Here is a 21043-nt window from a genome sequence, read left to right on the forward strand (position 1 = left end):
GTGAGTCCTGGGATTGCCATGTATTGGCCTGTGGCTTAATAGTTCTTAGCCCAGTTTTCTCATTGTTGCCTCTACCATTCTGTCATTCTGAAGAATAAGGGAATACATAAAAAGTAGCAAAAAAGCTAACATATAGTATGTAAACACAGTCTAACTAGCACTGGTGTATGATAAAGACCACAAAATCAGGCTTCATTTAAATGCTCAATGTATTTTATAAAGGCTTTATTGTAGGATTTGATTTAATGGAGTATTTTATAAAAGATTAAGATTAAATAAAAAGCTAGGTGTGACGTTCCACACATGTAATCCCAGCTATTCTGGAGGCCAAGGTGGGGAGATCATGGGTCCATGACTAGCCGGGGCAGAACTATGACACTGTGTCTGAAAGGCAAACCGTAAAGGACTAGAGAGAGGTGTGCTTCAAGTGGTAGCACACTTGCCTAGCAAGCCAGAGGTCCCCAGTTCAATCCCTATGACTTTAAAAAAAAAAAAAAAGAGTTAAAGTCAAAAGCCTTGTAAATGCGACTTCAATCTTTGGGTAAATATTTGTATCAATATACACCTGACATGTGACACCAGTAGATTATAATCTTGCAGTGCCTCTGGACGTCCTGCTAAATGCACGGGATAATTTTCAAAGCACTGATAAAGGATAGGGGTGGGAATTGAAGAACAATCCACAGTTACCAAGTGGTTATGTACATCTTATATAAGAGACTTTTCTCCATGCATTTTACCTTTAAAAGCATAAACAACACAGAAATTCAACTGCACGGATCCAGTTACCTGGTGATAGGCAATTGAAATTGTACTATATGTTAGTTCACACTTTCATGTGAACTTTTGCAGATGAGCTTTTAGAAACATTATCAAAAGCTGACATGTGAACTGGGTGCTAGTGGCTCATACGTGTAATCCTAGCTACTCAGGAGGCTGACATCTGAGGATTACAGTCCAAAGCCAGCCTAAGCAGGAAAGACTATGAGAGTTTTTTCTCTAATTAACCAAAAAAAGCCAGAAGTGGAGCTGTGGCTTAAGTGGTAGGGTGCTCAAAAGCTCAGAGATAGTGCCAAGGCCCAGAGTTCAAGCCCAGAAGTGGCAAAAAAAAAAAAAAAGCTTACATGTAATCTTGTTTGTGTATAAATTCCTATTTTATAGATAGATGTTTATAACACACAGCCAAGATATGCATATTCAGAAATTTAAATACTTTATTTGATAAACAAAAATTAAATTAATTTCAAATTAAAAACACTTGGAAAGTATCAAGAAAAAAAATCCAAAGGAAGCAGGAAAAAAGAAGTTGGAAATTTAAAAGCAGACAATAATAAACTGAAAAGTGGAAATAAATAGAATTTTACATATACAATCTACCTGTTATGATCAAGAAAAATATGGTAGAAATTTAAATAAATAAGACATGATAGAACTATAAGAAGAAGGAAATTCAAAATGATAAGAGAACAGTTCCTATAACTCTACTGATCTATTTGAAAATGCTGATGAAATATATTTTTTTCAGAAAATATATAAATTAAAAAAATAGAAACAGGAAAAAGTTAATCCTACTACAACAAAGAAACAAATGACCGTAATAGAAATCAATAACGTGTCAAGGATTAATTCCCTTCCACATTTCACATAGCAAAATGGTAAATATTGGGGAAAAAATTTAGAATAAGCTTTGCATATGTCAATGAAACTATGATGGTACATATAAAACTATGCACAATTATATATAGTGCATTCATTACATATGGCTAGCATAATCACTACAAAAACTTGGCCAAGATAACAAGCAAAACTAAGTCTTAAGAATGTAACATAAATAAAAATGACCAAATCCACCAGAGCATTAAAAAGTATATTAGGCTTTCTTTTTAAAAGCAATTATTTTAGAAATAGAGTGATAGTATAACTTACCACATTGGTCGGATTAAAGAAAAAAATTCCTTTATTATAATAAATGTTAGGAATGCCTTTGATAAAATTAAACTCTTTTAAATTAAAAATCTCTCAGTAAGCTAGAAATAGAAAGATACTTTCATAATATGACAGTGTAAAAAATTTAAGCCAGCATTATTATATAATAGTAAAAAAGTAAAGAAGCTTATATTGCATTCATAGTTACTAATTTTCAATGTTTCACTGGAGGACTGCTCAAAGGGAAGAAAAAGCAAGTTATATTGGCACTTTCTGCTAGCTTCAATCTGGTTTTATTTTTATACTTTGTTCAATTTTCAGGTGTATCTGATAAAAACTATTGATTTATAGTAGGAAGGGGATATCTTCTCTAACATTCCCTACTACCAACCTCCTAACAAACCCTTTTGGCTCTCTCTTCACTATGTATTGTAACTCTCCTTACAACTCATCACCTATACTGTTGTAATTCTGCTCCACATCACCTTAATAATTCACCTCATCACATAAACAGATTCCACCTTTGGCCCTATTTCAGCATCTGCACATATAGTCTAATTTCAACACAAAATATCAAAAAGAACTACAGAAAGTTTAAGTCACTCCTTTGTTCAAAACATGACAACAGTATCCCATTTCATTTTAAATAAATTCGCAAACCATTATTGTGGTGTAAATGTATTTTACAAAGATGGCTATTCAGTATGTCCTGTCCCCTACACTTTTCTAGAGCTTATAATTCTCCAATCAAAAAATGGAGTCTGTGCCTCTTCTATTAGACATGACTAGACTTTTAGTCTGATAATTACAAAAGTGCATTAGAATACATACATATCTGTGACTTCCAAAGCTAGGTCACGGAAGCACCACGCATTTCCTACTTGCTCTCGTGAGAAGCTCACACTTGGAAACCAGCCATCACTAAGATGGCTGTAGAGACATCATGAAGAGCAGAAATGAGGCCCAGAGCCCAGAGTTCCAGTTGATGTGGCAGATTATAGATCCTAACCACTGCCAGGCATGTGACTAAACCATCAATGAAGTAGCTGCTCCAGTCCCCCATCAAGCTGCCCCTTGAATGTCATTGGAGCAGACACAAGCCATATCCATAAATTCCTGAATATAAACTATAGATCTTATTACTAATATTTTAACACACTAGATTTGGCTTAGCGCTGGTGTCTAATGCCTGTAATCATAAGAAGGTGAGATCTGAGAATTGAGGTTTGAAGCCAGCCCAGGCAGAAAAGTCAAAGAGATACATATATAGATATCTATAGATATCTATCTATCTATATATATCTTTGATAAAGATATTGTACAGAGGGGTTACAGTTACATGAGTAAGGTAATGAGTACATTTCCTATCGAGCATTGTTACCCTCTGAGACTCTTTTATAAAGTTGCCAGAATGAAGAGAAACTTAAATCCTTTTTCAGTTGTTCTCCCTCTATTTTTCCATCTACTTTATCCTGTCTCTTTTGTGTTCCATGGGTCCAAACATTGTCTTTCTAAAAGCTACTGTTTTGTGTTTTACAATCACATTATATGTCTTGCTAATATACATAATTAGGCCATAGAAATAGTCTCAATCTTTCCTTTGAATATTGAGATGTAAAGCATCAATAGTAGGCACTTGATTGGAACAAGCATATTTCTATTCTTCATGCAAGTAATTGATGGGAAGGAAAAGATAACAGGATAATTGCATTAAAATGGCCAAATCTTTACTTATGACTCATTACTTGCTCTTTTTAAAAGAGATCTTTTGAAAGAATATTTGTCTTTGACAATAGGCTATGAAGGTCAATGAGTCTGGGCTAAAAAATAATAGATAATAGAATGACAACCACTTGACAAATACTAGCATTATAGCTCAAAAGACCTGCTTTTTCTAATTCATTTTTTAATGGATAGAGGTTTATTTAACTAAAGAGCTTCCGGAATAGAAATTCAAAAAATCCCAAATTTCATTCTGATTCTTATTTAGTGATTAAGGCTCTACAAAAGGGAATTTTCTCATGTTCCTAGATTTCTTGTTAAGTCAAGTTGTCATCCTAAAATTAATCTGTTCGGTCAAAGGATATTAGATGCAAAAAAAATTTTAAAAAAATAAAGGGCTGAGTGAACCTGACAAGTGGTTAGATTGCCAATCAAGGAGCAAAAGTACAACTGTATTTTGAATGAATAAGTCACCCTCTTATATAATTGTAAGTGAAATTATCACTGCAAAAACACATTAAAAATGAATTCAGAAGCATGACTAACACAACATTTAAAAGGTGAACAGTTAAGGCTGACCAAGATATGCATACCCATAATTTAAGCTATTTGATTAGAGATGGGAGGAGGAAGATGGTAGTCCAATTTAAGAATGGACTAGGCAAAAGCATGAGACCCTATCTGGAAAAGCAAATAAATAAAACCTAAAAACAAAGAACAGGATGCATAGTTCAAGTAGTAGAGTGCTTGTCTATCAAATAATGCTGAAAAACAAAGTTTTAGAAGGTGCAAATTTTTAAAAAGTAGTGAAATGGGGCTGGGAAGGTAGCTCAGTGGTAGAGTGTTTGCCTTGCCTGCATGAGGTCCTGTTTTTGATTCATTAGCACCACATAAACAGAAAAATCCAGAAGTGGTGCTCTGGCTCAAGTGGTAGAGTTCTAGCTTTGAACTGAAGAGCTGAGGGACAGCACCCAGGCAGTGTTCAAGCCCCACAACAGACAAAAAAAAAGTAGTGAAATGGATAGAGAATAGAGATTTGGTATAAATGAAGAGTTGTCCCTATACGTGGGAAGAACTCATTGACTCAGAATGTACTTCTAACTAAATTTTATACCTACTTAAACCTTAGAAATAAAATATGACCCACTCAACCTTGTTTCATATAGTGGTCTTTTTTGTTTGCATGGCTACTGGGCCTTCTTAAAAGACTGGAGTACCTGCTTCTCTTTAGCTTTAAAGATATTGTTAAAAAGTTCAAAAGGAGCTCTTCAAATTCACTTTTCCAGTTTGTACCTCAAATGGAGAAGAAAGGATTGTTCACTGAACACTGTTGATTCTGGTATACGATTACAACAGAAATCATTTTCTCACTACTTTATATTCCTCAGTCCAAGTCTCTATTGACATACTGAGCTTCTGAGTCCACTAATTTTTTTTTAGCAAAAGCTTCACTTATCCCCATGTTGATGAAAAGTAGAAGATAGGATACTTCCCTTCTTGGGTCGGAAAATCTCACTTCTGAAAAGGAACTGTGCAGAAGTCCTTTCTAGGAACCCCTTTCTGTAGTTGTCCTCAATGGCTCCCTTGAGCGCCCCCTAGCAGTGCACTTGCAGTTGCTTTCCTCTCAATTTAGTCAACAATGGCTGACAATAATTGGTAGCACTCTCCTGTAGCCAATTTGTTAAGATCACCACAGTTTCTCACTTCCTCATTCAGCCAAGAATGACTAGAACACTCTCAGGGTTTCATAACACTTCATACTCGGAGCATCCTTCACTCCGTTGAGCCTACCAGGACCATGTAATTTTCATAAATGAACTTAACAGTTTTCCTGAAGTCAGTTATGAGCTATAATATAGATGATGCTGAAAGATATCACATTTTTGATGGTTGAAACTCACTGATTTTTTTCCCTACAGCTCTGTGTTAGCTTGGAGTGAGTTCCTAGATTCCCCAAGTTGTCCCGGCAAGGCCCAGGCAGTGTAGTACCCTTCACTTCCTCCCACAAGTGGTAGACCTCAGATGACTAGAGTACTTGGCAAACAAGGTACAGTCCCTTTCAGACATTCCTCCACAGGGCTCAGGAACAAGATGTACCTTGAGCCTCTCAATCATCAGTTGTCCATAGTTCTATAAGCTAGGTATGCAAAATAAATTCTACACTATGACAAAACTTTATGTGCACACACATATAGCTGCAATATTTGCAATATTTGCAGTTGTGTGTGTAAGAACATAGAAAATATTTACTGTTCAGATTTATATGTTTCTCTCACAATGTGTGTGTGTGTGTTAAACCTTTTGGAAATACCATTTATGCTTTTCTTTTTTCTCCTAATAAGTTTAGGTTTTATATCTGAGGTCTAAGTCACAAGCAGGATAATAAATATAGTCCATGTAGACAGGAAAGAGTAGAGTACAGAAAAAGCACATGGACCTGAGGTTGAAGAAATGCTTAGTTTCTTGTGGTACCATGGATGTAGTTCTGACTTTCATGATTTGGCTTGCTTATCTAGAAAATAAAAGAAGCTACACACATATATACCTGTTGGTATAAGAAATGTAACTCATACAAGATTCCGATGTGTGGGACATGTGCACCCCCCCCCCCGCCACCTTTTAATTGATCTAAGTACTTTCCTAAGTCATAATGTTAGGCAGTTAACATGATATTATAGACTAATTATAGAGCAAAACAATTTATAGATCATTGTTTTCTGATCAAGTAATGTAAAATCTCTTTAGATAAGTCTTCACTATTGTTCAGATAAAATGTATAAAGTCTCTTTTTCCAACTTTCTCTCCTTTGAAGGATAAGGCTGAAACAAGAAAAAAAAGAAAAGTGTGGTTCGATTGACTTTATGGTTGAAAGGAGTCTGGGCTACATCTGCACTAGAGACAGATGCTGCCTTATTGTCCCTGTAGAATCTAGGGTTTTCTGCTGTGGAGGCCTGAGGCTTATATATGGTCTGTAATCACTCAGTTTGATGGAATCCAACTGAATTCTCCAAATACCTGGCTCTCCTCATCTTGTTATTGGTATGTTTGTCCATGGCATCTCGCTAGTTCTTTGTCCCTGTCATCTCTCTAATTGGCATTAATTTTCCATACAAGACTCATTCCACTCAAATCTTCAATGTCAGTTCTTAGTACACTAACGTCAGGTTATCTACATGCAGTATACTACTGTATGGATACAACGTCACTCTGTAAGGGGATTTTCTCTCAGAGTCTAATAATAAGCTTGGTAGAAACCTTTCTTCCCTGAGTGCTTTCCATATTGTATTTCAAGGGTTTTTCCTCACCTCTTGAACTTCAACACACAGAGAGGAGGAAACCAGGATAATTTACCTTTCCGTCTCATTTTGCTTGCTTTCTGAGGGGAGGGGTAGGGTTGTGAGGGATGGGGAAAAAATGATGAAAGATGTAACATTGATCAAGACGCATTGTATTTATATATTGATTTGTTGAATGGTAACTCCTTTGCACAACCACTCAAAGGTAATAAAAAAAAGGGGGGGGCGAGGAACAAATGGCTTTCTCTTGAATGGCAGCTCTAGTTTGAAAAGTACCTCAGACATCCTGTAGTTACAAAACATCATTTACTACTGCAGCCCTTCCTCCTTCCATGGGGCAGATATTAACTGAGCACCTACTATAATCTAGATACTCATTTAGATGCTTGGGATTCATCAGGAAAGATCAAATCTATTTGTTCATGGAAATTACATTGTGCTGTGAGACTTGTACCAAGGTGACTTTAGCTCCAATATCTACTGAGTAATCTAACTTTATCAATACTTGAAGACTGGGAAGGAATTGAATTACCATAAACTCAAGATGCAAGTTGATCCAAGATTCTTTAAGCTACTAGGGGAAAAATGAATATATTGAATTATAAAGTATATATTTTACAAGAAACTTGAAAAAATTAGTGCTTACTATGTACTTAATGCTTACGCATACAATATTAATATGATTGACTTTTATCAAAAATACAAAAAATACTTTCTTCTAACTTCTTCCATCTATTTACTGCCCAATAACAAATTATAGCCGGTAACAAAACCTGGAATTTAACACTGAAATGAATACAAACATTCTAGGAAAACATTTAACTTAAAAATACTTAAATGTACATCCTTTAAAATTATTTCAGGAATTGAAATAATGTCTGGGAATGTATGCAATTACATCTACAGTTTTAACTGTATCAAGCAATTTTTTTTCATTAATATGAGAACAATAGCCAGACTTGGCGAAAAACAACAGTAGAATCAGTAGATAACTCTCTGTAGGGGCTTTTCAGTTCCATTTCGTACAGTTATATACATGCTGTTATTTTATCTAATCACCCAATGATTTGTGGGAAAAGTGAGGCAATAGTAAATTCGCTTAACCTCCGGCAATATGATAAGTGTACAGAGTGAACTATGGAAAATGAACAATTGGAAAATGAACACTCAGTATTATTCCATCACTGGATTGCCGTGTCACCTTGAGCAGACTCTTTACTGTCTCCTCCTTAATCATTTACCATCTGTTAGATGGGAACACTTCCTCCACAGTTTTATAAAGATTAGATAATAGCTATAAAGTAGTTTCTGGAAAAAAGTCTCTTGGCAGAGGTGTAAGCAGGGGTAGATAATAGTTTATTATTAACTGACAAAATGGAATCAAACTATCCAAGTTACGGGAAGCAGGAATCCTTAAGAGGCCCAGAGCATTCGATTGTGCCCAACAGGTGACAATTTGTGCTACACCTCATGGGCCCTAAACTTCCCACGTCTCAGGGATTGAGTCTTGCAGCAGAAACCAAGTAAGGAAAAAAAACAACTTGAAAATATGTCCTATAGTATAAGTACTTAAACTTCTTTGGGAGACAGAGTAATTAAATATTACTCTGGAAAGTAGGAATTAGTCCTCCTACTTCTCGTCAGTGTTTCCAAGATGGATGAATAGCCAGGTTAGGAGAACAATGCAGAGCCGGGACACTCTACTTAAGGTCTGGAAATTTTGCTTCTGAAGTAGATAAGTCTCCAGCGTGATTTTCCAATGGCAGCGCTTTGAAGGAGAGGTAGCTCCCTTGAAGGAGATGAGGTCATTCAATCAGAAACATACTGGGGCTACCTGACCCACAAGTGAACTTAGATTAGGGAGTGAGACTCTAGATAAGATCACCTCACTGAGAGCCAACCAGGAAATCTCCATTGGAAAAATGAAGATATCTTCCTCTTATAGGGCCGGTATACTAATTGGACTTCATATTTATTTCAAGAGAATCCCAATAAAAACATGATAATGCCCAAGTAGATAGAATCCTGGGAAGGTTTGTGGATGCAGGTGTGTGCTGTAGGTGTGTTTTGCAAATTTTCCATGTGATTGTGTTTTTATTTAAAAATTCTGGCTCCCTTCACATTTAAAGGATTCTTTTGTAAAGAGCAGAAACTTTTGGCAAAGAGAAAATCACCAATCAATTGATTCTTTCGGGTGTAATGTTTGCTTAAGGCGTGATGTATACTGTCAGTAAGAAACCCTCCATGCAAGCAACTGTAGTCAATAGCTATTTAGATGGGCTTTTGCTGCATGAAAGGGGTGTGTTTTCATTTGTAAAATTTAAAAGAGTACAGAGGACATTAAATCTCATTGAGCTCACAATTATAGGCTCTGTGTAATGAATGATGTGAAATCCAACATGATATTTATTATATAATTTTATTTTTAGAAGTCCATCCAAGAAAAGATCTCTAGGGACTATGTGATTCAGTTCTGGAATCTCTGTGCCTTGGGAGGATGGAGGTAGGAGGATCATGGTCTGAGGAAAACTGAGGAAGATCTGCTTGAGTAAAAGCATGGGACCTCATCAGAAAAATCAGATCAAGCAAAAAAGGGCTGGGGACACAGCTCAAATGGGAGGCGTTGAATTATGTTTTTGTTTTTAAAGGAAGATTGCTAATCACTATTTCGTGGGCAGATGAGGTGGACCTGAAAGAATGAGTAGGATTTTTAACAAGTAGAAGGAATGAAAGATGTTCAAGGCAAAACAAACAAACAAACAAAAACTATAGGAGCCAAGCCAGGTGGTCAGCAAGCCTATTGTGTATTGCACACTGGAGCAGGCAGGCAAAGCAGCTGGATCACAACACTCTCTGGTGAAGGTCAGAGGGAGTCCACTGTACAGTCTTCCCTTCATTATGTAGATAATGGAACATCATTAAGCGTCCTTAAGCATGGAAATGGATTCATTAGGTTTGTGTTTAAAAATAATTAAATGGCAATGTGGTGAATGAATCACAAAGCAGAGAGTTTGTGAGGAGAGCAAATGAAGTTCTTATCTAGTTAATTGGATAATGTTCAAGGGAACATGAGTAAATTTATAAAAACCCAAAGTACCAAAGCTATTATTATTACTATTAATATTGCCAAGGAAAGACAAGTGATGATGAATACCTCAATAATGGAGGTATCTAGAGTGTTGAGTAACAACAAATATTTGAGGGAGCTTTTAGTGGTAACAATGGTGGTAATAAGGGGGGGAGGGAAACTGGGAGAAAAATGAGGGAGGGGGTAACAAGTTCAACAAGAAATGTACTCACTACCTTGTGCATGTAACTGTAACCCCTCTGTATATCACCTTGACAATAAAATTTATTTTTTAAATGGTGGTAATAAAAGTGAACGACAAAAATGTACTCATTACCTTATTCATGTAACTGTAACCCCACTGTACAGCATCTTTACAATAAAATAAAATGTTGAAAGAAGTGAATGCTTAGTGAGTAGATATTATATTCTGGGTACTATTGTAAAGTATTGTGGAATGAAGTACTTTATCCAGTCCTTACAAACTCTTTAGGAAAGGCCAAGCATTTAAAATATCTAAAAGCTGATGGAAATATAATACTCAGGTGTGGAGGTAAATTAAGGCAGAATATCTTTCTCTGGATACACTCTAGGTAAACTACACAGAGAGATGAGTTTTATGTAGCAGTCTGGTAAGGGATGGAGTAAACTTGATCTGAGGTTACTATTGTAAAAATGTCTTGTATACACTAAATTTTAGAACATTAGCGGATGATATGCAAGAAAAGAGTCTAATGCCAAGTGATAAAATAACCATTTCTACTTCAGTAGACCTAAGAGTCTTTAGGTGTTTAGCTTTAGTTTAGTCTCCTTCCTTCCTTCCTTCCTTCCTTCCTTCCTTCCTTCCTTCCTTCCTTCCTTCCTTCCTTCCTTCCTTCCTTCCTTCCTTCCTACCAACCTTCCATCCTTCCTTCTTTTCTCCCTTCCTATCCCCTCCTTTTCTTCCTCCCTCCTACCCTTTCTTCTCCCTTCCATCTCTCTCTCCCTGTATCTTTTATGATATTAAGGTCTGAACTCAAGGCTTTGTGTTTATTAGGGAAGTGCTCTACTGATGAACCATATAAGCCATGCCTTCAGCCCTTTTGGCTTTGGTTATTCTTGAAATAGGGTTTCACATTTTTCTTTTGGTCTAGCTGTCCTAGATTTGTATACTCCCAGCTAGGATTACAGGCATTCATCATACCCAGATGTTGGTCAAGACGGCATCTTTCAAACTTTTTGCCTGGGCCCGCCTTGAACCATAATCCTTCTGATCTCTACTTTCCAAGTATCTAGGATTACAGGTATAAACCACCAGCACCCAAGTAGAAGATTAGTTTTCCACTAGCATCCAGTTAGAAGATTAGATCTCATTGCAAATCTGTAAGAAATTGTGATACATTTATGCAAAATTTCCCAGTCCTGTCTCACCATAAATCTCTTTTATAATAATCTCTTTTATAATTTTGCAGGTTTTGTGGAAGGTGCTGATAGATACATCCTTCTTTGGGCCCAGATACAGGAGTAATAGTGCCATGGATTAAAAAACAAAACAAAACTCAAAAACAACAACTTGGTGTAGATATCTTGAATGCCAGGTGCTCCACAGAAAGACGCAGAGTAGAAGGATGTGGATTTGAGTTTTGAAAGTTTGACTAGAATTGTGCAAGTATCTGATATGATGTGGGATGGGCAGGATTTGGGCTTAGTGGCAATGGTCGAGCTTCTTAAGGGGGAGAGCAAAAAGAGGGGGAGACCAATGGACACATTGTGGGTGCTGCCTACATAGTGTCAGCTTGCGCTTAGCTCAGATGATGCTTAAAGATACTTAAATCTGATATTTTATTAAATGATGTATATTTGAAAATTGTTAAGTTTTATCATATCCACAAGTAAAATTAAGTCTGAGATATTATTCTAACAACTGTTTCTCAAGTACAACAGGTACATGAATTAGTAAAAATATTGGCCTGGTTGATTTTAGGAGACAGTTTTTAATAGGAACCAGCATAACTCAACCTTCAACACAGTGATGTAGACCCAGGGCTTCTGTTCCCAATGTCACTTACTGCTAATATAAATGTAAGGAAATAATATTATTTCCTAAAAGTGCTTTTTGAATTTTAAATCAAAAGAACTGTGATTAATTCATGGCTTTGGATTTTAAATGAAAGGTCTCCTATTAATTCATGTCAACAGAGATTTTTTTTCTGGAAACAAATGGTTCCAAGAGGATCAATTTTAGCAGCAACATCTGTGAACCATTCTAAAGCGTTCCAATAAAAAATAAAATCATATAATATCCGACCAGAAGTATCAAAAGCCAAATTGGATTCCTTACTGGAAAACGAGCTTCAAATTATGTTTGAAACCTACAGACTTTAAAAGGAAAAGGTAAAAGACCATCTTTCAAACTGAAAAAATAAGCAGTTTGAGGCAAATGCATGCTTAAGTCTCAGCTTTTGTTTGAACATATTTCCAAGGATAAGACCAATGTCAATCTAAAAAGAGATAGGATTAAGGAGAGAAAAAAAAAGTGTGGTTCTCTTTTTCACATTTGCTTAGCCTTTCCCAATTCATTTCATAACTTTATCTGGATGAGCATACCTAAAGTCCAGTTCTATGTCCTGAAATTTTTCTGCCTGTAAAATCTTAGCAGTTCTCGACTTCGTAGATCTTGAAGTTCCCACCCTGTAGAAGAACCTTGGGGTCTTGCTGGCCTAGGCCTTTGTGTAGGTTTCCAGTCTGATCTTCTGTTTTTCTGTTTCTTGGTTGGAAGTTTTCAGCCAACTCTGCTGTTCATTTACCATTCTCAACGCCCACCTTCTTCATGCTACTCCTTCTTCAATTCCTTTTCTTACCTGAGCAGCTCCAAATAGAAATTTCCTTCTTCTCCTTCTACATTAATTCATTAACTACAAATACAATCACTTCCCAACTTGTGTTACTGATCTATAAGAAGACTATATAGTGTGACAGAAAAATCCATGCTGTCTTGGAGATCAGCCAGACATCAGTTTCACATACCCTGTCCAGGTCTTATTAGCTCAGCAGCCTTGGAAATTCTTTCAACCTGGCTAATCCTCAATTTCCTTATCTTTGAAATGGAGAAAACTGTCATGGGTAAGATTCTCCAGCACTCTGCTTGGCACACAGACACAAACAGACATAGATCTCATTTTCAATACAGCTTCATCTCATTTTTGCTTTTCAATATGCCGACGTCATCTCCTAAGACTGGACAAAACTTACTTATCCAATTGTTAAAGTAACTAAAGGCATGATATATACAAAGCACATAGTATAATTCCTGGCATAGAGTAACTTTAGTAAAAGGCAGATCTATTGTTATTATCATTTATTTGAAAGTACAAACTTCTGTTAAGTCATGGCTTATCTGAGATTCATTGTTGAATTTTTGCCATTGTTTAACTGCTGCTGAACTGTATTAATGAATGAGGTTTGTGAAACTTCTGATTTAGGCAAACCTAAAGATGGGTACATGGGATAGGTATTATTTAGAAAATAATTTTAAAAAATAAACATTTGTAAATTTGATACTCCACTCCAAAAAAAGCATAAAGGGCATAGCACAAAAGAAAACAAATTTTAAGTTACCTTTCAAAAAATAATTGTGACTTATAAAAATCCCACCAATTTAGCTTCTCAATCCTTTAGCTAAGATCAAGTGTAATATATATTTTTATCCATTTAATATCTGATACATTTTCTCTGAGGACAATATATTAAATTTATTTTTAGAAAAAGAGAGAGGAGACTTTCTTTAAGTCATGGGACTTAATGATTGGAAAGTATACAGTTCAGTAATGGTAAGTACGTCCACATTGTTGTAACTCTAGTTCTATAGTTCTCCAGGTCTTACAAATTTCAAGTTCTATCCTCATTGAGTAACAGCTTCCCAGTACACTCCTTCCTCACCCCTTGGCCCTCACTATTCTATTTTCTGTTTCTAAGAGGGGGTGGAAATATTTTTAAGAAAAGAGAAACATTCTATCAGCAATACCTCACTCATTGATTATCATACAAGGTGAAACCAAACAAAACCCAAATCACAGAGCTATCCGCAGCACAGGCAGCCTGTCACATGTTGAGTTAATGAGACTGAAACTTGGAGCAGGCTGGTTCTTGGCTGGGAAGCCAGAGATGAGTATCAAGTCCCATGTAGGAAGCAAAAGGTAAAGCTGCACAGCATGGCTAGAGTCTGTCTTTGGGTATTAGAGTAGGAAAAGTTCCAGGAGTTGAATTAGGGGACATACCAGAGCCACACTCTGAGAGCAAACATGAGTCACTGATGAGAAGACAGAGAGGAAACGCAGGAAAGAGATGAAGAAAGAAGAGAAATAAACTTGATTTCTTGAGTGTAGCTGATTGTTTTAAGCAATTCCTAAAGGGCCAATCATGGCTTCCTGGGTAGTGTATAAGAGTACAGGCAGTGTGACTTCCTGGATAGTGTTTAAGGGTGCAGGGTCTGTGCCCAGGTTGGCTGAAAGAGGTAGTGGATGAAGAAGGAACCCTTCCTCATTGACAATTGGTATTTTGCAAGAATTGAAGTTCATAAATCTTTTCATCTAATTTCACCAATACAAATACACTTTTGGAAGAGTGAAGGAGAGATATTGCAAAACACAACAAAACAGGATTTGTCTAGGTCTCACCCATTTTTAGATGAGCCAGGCATACTGAGGAAAGAAGGTGTTTAAGGGGTGGGGTAAGGTTGGGGGGAAACTCAAGCCCAGAAATCTCTAAAGTGAAAATCATAAGTCCTAGATTTCTTTTCCAGCTCCACCCAGTCTTTTTATACATGAACTTTGGCTGGTCCAATCTAGTGGCCTCTGGCTCCCCTTAGACTCAATTAGCTTGCATTTTTTAGGACTTTGTATATCAATGAGATCCATTGATTAAAGCCAGATATTTTTCTTATCCTTCTTTGGTAACAAGTTCAGTGTTTTGATTCTCAAAATTGTTCCATGATCTTATTAAAAGTTAATATTCAATAGTGCATATGTCTGAAAATTAAGGTTAACCCAAAGAATGAAATAAGATGAAATTTAATCAATCATTGAGCTACTGTAAATAAACCAATTGCTTAACTATGAAATACTGGATGGTACATTTCCTCCTTTGTCACGCTCACCTTTCTCAGAACATGGAAGTCTGTGTGGACGAGAGCTGAGTGAGAAATAGAGCAGATGACAAGGTCAGCAGGCAGAGAAAAATGCTCCCCCTCCCCCTTCATTCTGTAGTAAGCAAGCATTAGAAACACAGCAAGGTGGAGGAAATTCTTTTTTTCTTGGATCTTTGATTCTGATGTGGGATAAGGATGCTTATATTTTAGCATGAAATAAAGCATGAACAACAATCCATAAGTAAAACAAGATGCTAACAACCTATGAGAAGTTATAGTAGTAGAATAAGCAGCAGTGCTGTACAATGAGAGAGAGAGAGAAAGATGCTCCACAAATGAAGAACCCAATTTTAAGCAAATGTGAGTAGATATAACTATTGTATGGCTTGTCCAGCTAATATTTTTTCTCCCCAGCCACCATCATGGTGCTCATAAGTAAGTAGATCAAGGAAGGGAATTGAGACCCCTCATCTTTCTATGACTCTCTTCTTATCTCCTTGCCTAAAGTGATTGCCTTCTCCCCTGCCCCATTGATCTTAGGTCTCAGTTTCACAGACTGAAGTTGGATAATTTGTTCCATAGAAACAGGAACATCTACCAGTCTTCGTTAAGAAATTCAGAGAAACTTCTATTACATTGCATTGTTCTATTACTATTCTATTACATTATATTTTCCTGGGTTCTTGTTCTATTGCACCTTTGCCCCACATTGAGAATGGACCACAATCCATTTCAGCACCCAACACTGTTTGGCTCATGACATGTGTCCTGTTTGAATAAATGAATGATTTCTTGCCTAAGTGACTGTGTTATGATTGTCATATGGCAGCACACCATCCTCCTATCTCCACCTATTGAGTAGCTGGGATTACAGGCATGAGCCACCACACCTGGCAACTTTTGTATTTGTTTAAAACTCTGAAGAAAGCTCGTGAGGATTTATATTATCATCCTTGAATTGTCTACCAGTGTATTCATACACTTCCTTTTCTCACAGAGGTTTTTATGATGAATATGAGCTCATAAAAGCTACCAAGTAGCTTTCAAATTCCAAGAAATAATTTGTCATATAGTCTTTTACATAAAAAGTTTGTAATTTTTTATAGGAGTAGGAAAAAATGTAGTTGTATAAGCCCCTTTGGTTATGTATTTAGGGATCCCAGGAAAATAGATTTGGTAAAAGCAACATTTGTTTCAATAAGAATATAGTGAGATTCTACCACCTGGAAGCCACAGATAAGAATGACATTCCAAACGGATCAGAGGACCTCATTTCCTCCTCAAGTAAACATATTATTGCCCTTAATTTCTTGAGGCACACATAAGTAATGACATTTTCCTAAGTACACGTGACTCTCTGGTTATTTGTATGATAGTCTTGTTGATAAAGTAACTAAGATACCAAGCTCTGGTGAGAGTTTCTTGATTCCTAGCTAAGCCAATATTTAGCTGCAAAATAATAAAAACAAAGCATTAAAAATTGAGTTGTGCCAATTCATGACAACTAATCTCAGTGCTGTCAGCTGAAGTGTTATCTGCCTACACAAAAGAAGAAAATACAGAAACATATTTACCAAGAGAAAAAAAGAGGAGACTTAGCAATAAATGGAGCACAGACCCTTTCCAGATGATGCTTTTGTTTAACTGTGTCCGTCTGTTGCTTTGCTCTGTGTGTGTGTGTGTGTGTGTGTGTGTCTGTGTGTGTCTGTGTGTGTGTGTGTGTTAAAATGGTGGTCTGCCTGATGGCATGCACTGATAAGTGGGAAAATTGCAGGACACTAAAACATAGGGTCAGATTGGGACCTTATGCAGTCAGAGGAGTATACTTAGACAATGGGGTGGAAAGGGTAAAATAGGACACAAAAAGAGTAAGTCAGCCAGGTGTCTGGTGGCTCATGCCTGTAATCCTAGGCTAAGATCTGAGGATTACAGTTCAAAGCCAGCCTGGGAAGAAGAGTCTGTGATACTCTTATCTCTGATTAACTACCAAAAAAGCCAGAAGTGGACTTGGGGCTCGAGTGGTAGACCATCAGTCTCGAGTGAAAAAGCTAAGGGACAGCACCAAGGACCTGAGTTCAAACCCTGCAACCAGCATACACATTCAAAAAGAATGAAGAAAGAGAAAGAGAGAAAGCAAAAAGGAAGGGAGGGTGGAAGGAAGGGAAGGAGGGAGAGAGGAAAATAGTTGATAGTTAATTGTGTTTGAGAGATTGTTTTACAGGTTGGCTTGAGACCCTATCTCAAAAATAACCAGTAAAAAACAAGGCTGGAGGATTTACTCAAGTGAGAGAGGGCCAGCCAGTATGTACAAACTCTAGAACTATAACCCCACCCCACCCTCCCAGAAAAAAGTCAGTGGAAGAGAGACAAGAAATACCACTTTCCAGGCATTAGATTGTGTGATCAAATGTCTCTTATGTCAAATGTCATAGCCAATTGACAACATAGTGATAGGCCTGTTAGCAAGGAGACAAGTCCTAATCTTCAGTAAGAGCACTGTCTCTCAATGTCTCTGAGCAAAACACAAGCTCCACTCTTACTGGCCAGGAAAATAATCTCTTTCTTAATGACATCTTTGCCTCAATCTCTGGCTTCATTTGAGAAGCTTAATGAATAAGATAGAGTTCTTTTGACAGGTAGGGCTGAGGCTAAGGCTAAGCTGGACCAACATCCCCACACAGAAGTGTGGACAGTTCACTGTCCCTGACTGCCTATCAATTTAAATATTGATTTATCTCACCACTGGGTACAGTATATCTCTCCATGTTGTTAAATTATCTCTACTCTCTTTCAATAATTCTATACTTAATTCCTAACAGGTCTTGTCCACACTTGTTACATTTATTATTAGGTATCTTATTTTTATTAATATTATATTTTAAAAATGAATTTTTGGGCTGAGAAGGTGGCTAAATGGTAGAGTGCTTGCCTCACATGCATGAGGCCTTGGGTTCCATTCCTCAGCACCACATAAGCAGAAAAAGCCAGAAGTGATGCTGTGGCTCAAAGTGGTAGAGCGCTAGCCTTGAGCTGAAGAGCTGAGGGAAAGCGCCCAGCCCAGAGTTCAGGCCCCACGACTGACCAAAAAAAAAAAAAAAAAAAGAATTTTCTGGTTTGGATAATATAAAGGCAAAATACTGTTCTGAATAAAAATCACCTACCCTTTAGCTACTCTGAACTCCCTTATTTGTTCTAGTTTCCTACAGATTGCCTTCTGTGTATTTAGAAAAATGTCATCTATAACGATGACAGACTTTTCTTCTGTTTTTTTTTTTTTCACATTTATTGATTGAGTTTATTGTGTGGGATAGCTCAATATCCAACATATCCAGCTATCCAACCCAATAAAATCAATGGTCCTTGATGACGACTATTTAAATGCTCATCGTGGCCATCTTTTCCTTGCTTCATACTTACATACTTTAACAGAATGCTTTATATTTTTCCAGTAATGCACAATACTTATTTGGAAGATACTCTATCAAGATTAGGGAATCATCCTTACTCCTAATTTTCTATAACCATTTATCCAATCAGAAGTTGCCAAATTTGATTCATTTTTCTCACATCCATTAGGGTACTGGTAAGATTTTTTTTTCTTCTTTTAATCTGTAATGTGAAAAATATATTTTGAAAAATGCATTACTAGGTTTGGCTTAGACTGTTGAAGATAAAGCTTATATTTATGAAGAAACAAAGATTGAGGTATACTTTTTTCTTTCTCATATTTTACTTTTCAGATTTAGCTAAAAAAATTCTCCAGAACCCATAACTAAGGGTGAAGTCACTTTCTCTCATCATTTCATGGAGTACTTGGATACAAAAGGGGTAATCTAATTCATGAGTATTTGGTAGAATGTAAACTAGCCTGGCCAATGTCATGTATGTATATATGTATGCATGTATGTATGTATATATGTATGCATGTATGTATGTATGAATGTGTGTGTGTTTGTGTATATTAAGAGGTGTGATACTTGGGTATTTTGTGTTTTTCATGAGTTGCTTTTGACTTTTGGTAAATTATTTCTTCCAGGAAATTGCCTACTCAGTCAAGTATGAAGGCTTATTAACACAGAATTATTGGTGGTATTTTTATATTATTTTCTATCTTGGCTGCATCTGTAGATATGCTCTTCCTTTATACTTCTAATATTGTTTGTTGTTTTTTCTCTATTTTTTTTTCTTGAGAAACCATACCAAAGATTTATCTATTTTATTAGCTTTTCAGAGAACAAGCTATTGATTTGGTGCTTTTCTGTACAGTAATAAATTTCTTTTTCAATTTTTGTTCATTTACTTCTTTTTTTTAGTTGTTCTTTTTTTAAGGTTGAGTTGGCCACATAATTCATCTATTTTCAATCTGATATAACATTTAAAGCTAAAACTTTCATTATTGCTTTGGTTGCTTCCCTCGAATCTTGTGTTCCTTTTTTTTTTTTTTATTACTTTTAAACACTTTTTAATACTTTTCAGTCATAAGTATTTTCTAATTTGCATTATTCCATACTTACATTTACACATTCTAAGTACTAGTTTCTAAATGTATGGATTAAAAAAAACTCAGATATATTTTCATTCCCAATTCATAAGTTATGTTTTTAATCAGAAAACATAGTTCTTCCATACTTGGCTTGATTTCCAATTTGGATGAGGATAGTTTGATTCTGTCCAAATTTGATATATCCTCTTTGTTTCTGAAAGGAAAGAGAAGAATCCTGTATATTTCCTGGATGTGTGGAAGGTTGGAGGGTATGAACCACTGGGTACTGTTCTCTACAGTTAACCACTGCTTGAGGTTACTTTCCATGTAAGCTCTTCTCTTCCATTCTGGTTACAAACTGTACAACATTCATCATTACACACTAGCTTCAATATCCTGAGTGCTGCCAGGTTCTTATCCACTGAAAAGCATTTTCCTTTTGCAAGCAAGCAAGCAAGCAAAACTTTCAGCTACACATTAGATCTCAGTGTTGGGGAAATGGTATTTTATACAGGGTCAGTTTGTGACACTAAATAAATAAATAATAAAATGCCCTCAGTTTTCCAGTAACCATTTGAAAATTACCTAATTTCATTTATAGATAAGGTTTGATGGGCATGAAGCCTCTTCGTTTTGCAGAAGAAAATAAAAGCCTATTTTGATTTCCCTTCTCTATACAGGAAGTATTCTATAGAGGATAGAAATTTGAAACAAAATTGCTAAAGTTTGTGTAGGATTTTTTTTTTGCTTTAGAACTGAAAGTGATTTTAGAGATCAGCCAAGACTATTTAACAGATGAGGAAACAGTTCCAAGAAGAATCAGGAACTTGTCCTTGATCCATGTCTCTGGTTCCTGGGGAAAAAAAAATCTTGAAATGTGATCGAGTATTTTTCTTGCCTCATCACACTATCTTTTCTTAACTGTTCTTGAATAGCTTCTAAAGATGATGGTTTCTTTTTTCTACATCCCAAAACTTAGCTTTTAAATATCCTGATGAGCTTCAAACTTGGCAGTGCTGTGAATCCTGCAAACGAGTAGGGGATGGGAATTTTCCATACTTCTTGGACTGTAAGAAGCTGAAATTAATGACATATGCTATTGATAGAGATACTCAGATCCTGGCATTATGATGTAAAGTGTTTCCATTCTTTGTTAGAAGATGAAACGGGCTACTTTACTCCTGGGAGCAGCTATCAGATATGATGTGAGATCAACACATGGACCCTCAACAGCTGGTATAGATAAGATAGAAAGCTATCAAAAGGGTATCTAATAATGACAAAATTCAATGCACTATGTAAATCAAAGTGTACATTGATGGAGGCAAAAAAATGTGAAGCCTAATTACTCTTGACCATCTGAGATTATATTTTGAGGCATGATAAAAGCGGGCAGACTCTCTTTACTTAAGATGTGCAGTGCT

At 36.3% G+C, this 21043-nt stretch overlaps 1 pseudogene; it reads left to right on the top strand.

Moving 5' to 3' along the window:
* The first annotated feature begins 13648 nt into the window (after nucleotides 1-13648).
* On the top strand, nucleotides 13649-13774 carry LOC138814350 (U2 spliceosomal RNA; annotated as a pseudogene).
* The last annotated feature ends 7269 nt before the right edge of the window (nucleotides 13775-21043 follow it).

Source organism: Dipodomys merriami, unplaced genomic scaffold (assembly GCF_024711535.1).
Source record: "Dipodomys merriami isolate MVZ:Mamm:240054 unplaced genomic scaffold, mDipMer1.0.p SCAF_6, whole genome shotgun sequence".
In the NCBI taxonomy this organism is placed as follows: Eukaryota; Metazoa; Chordata; class Mammalia; order Rodentia; family Heteromyidae; genus Dipodomys; species Dipodomys merriami.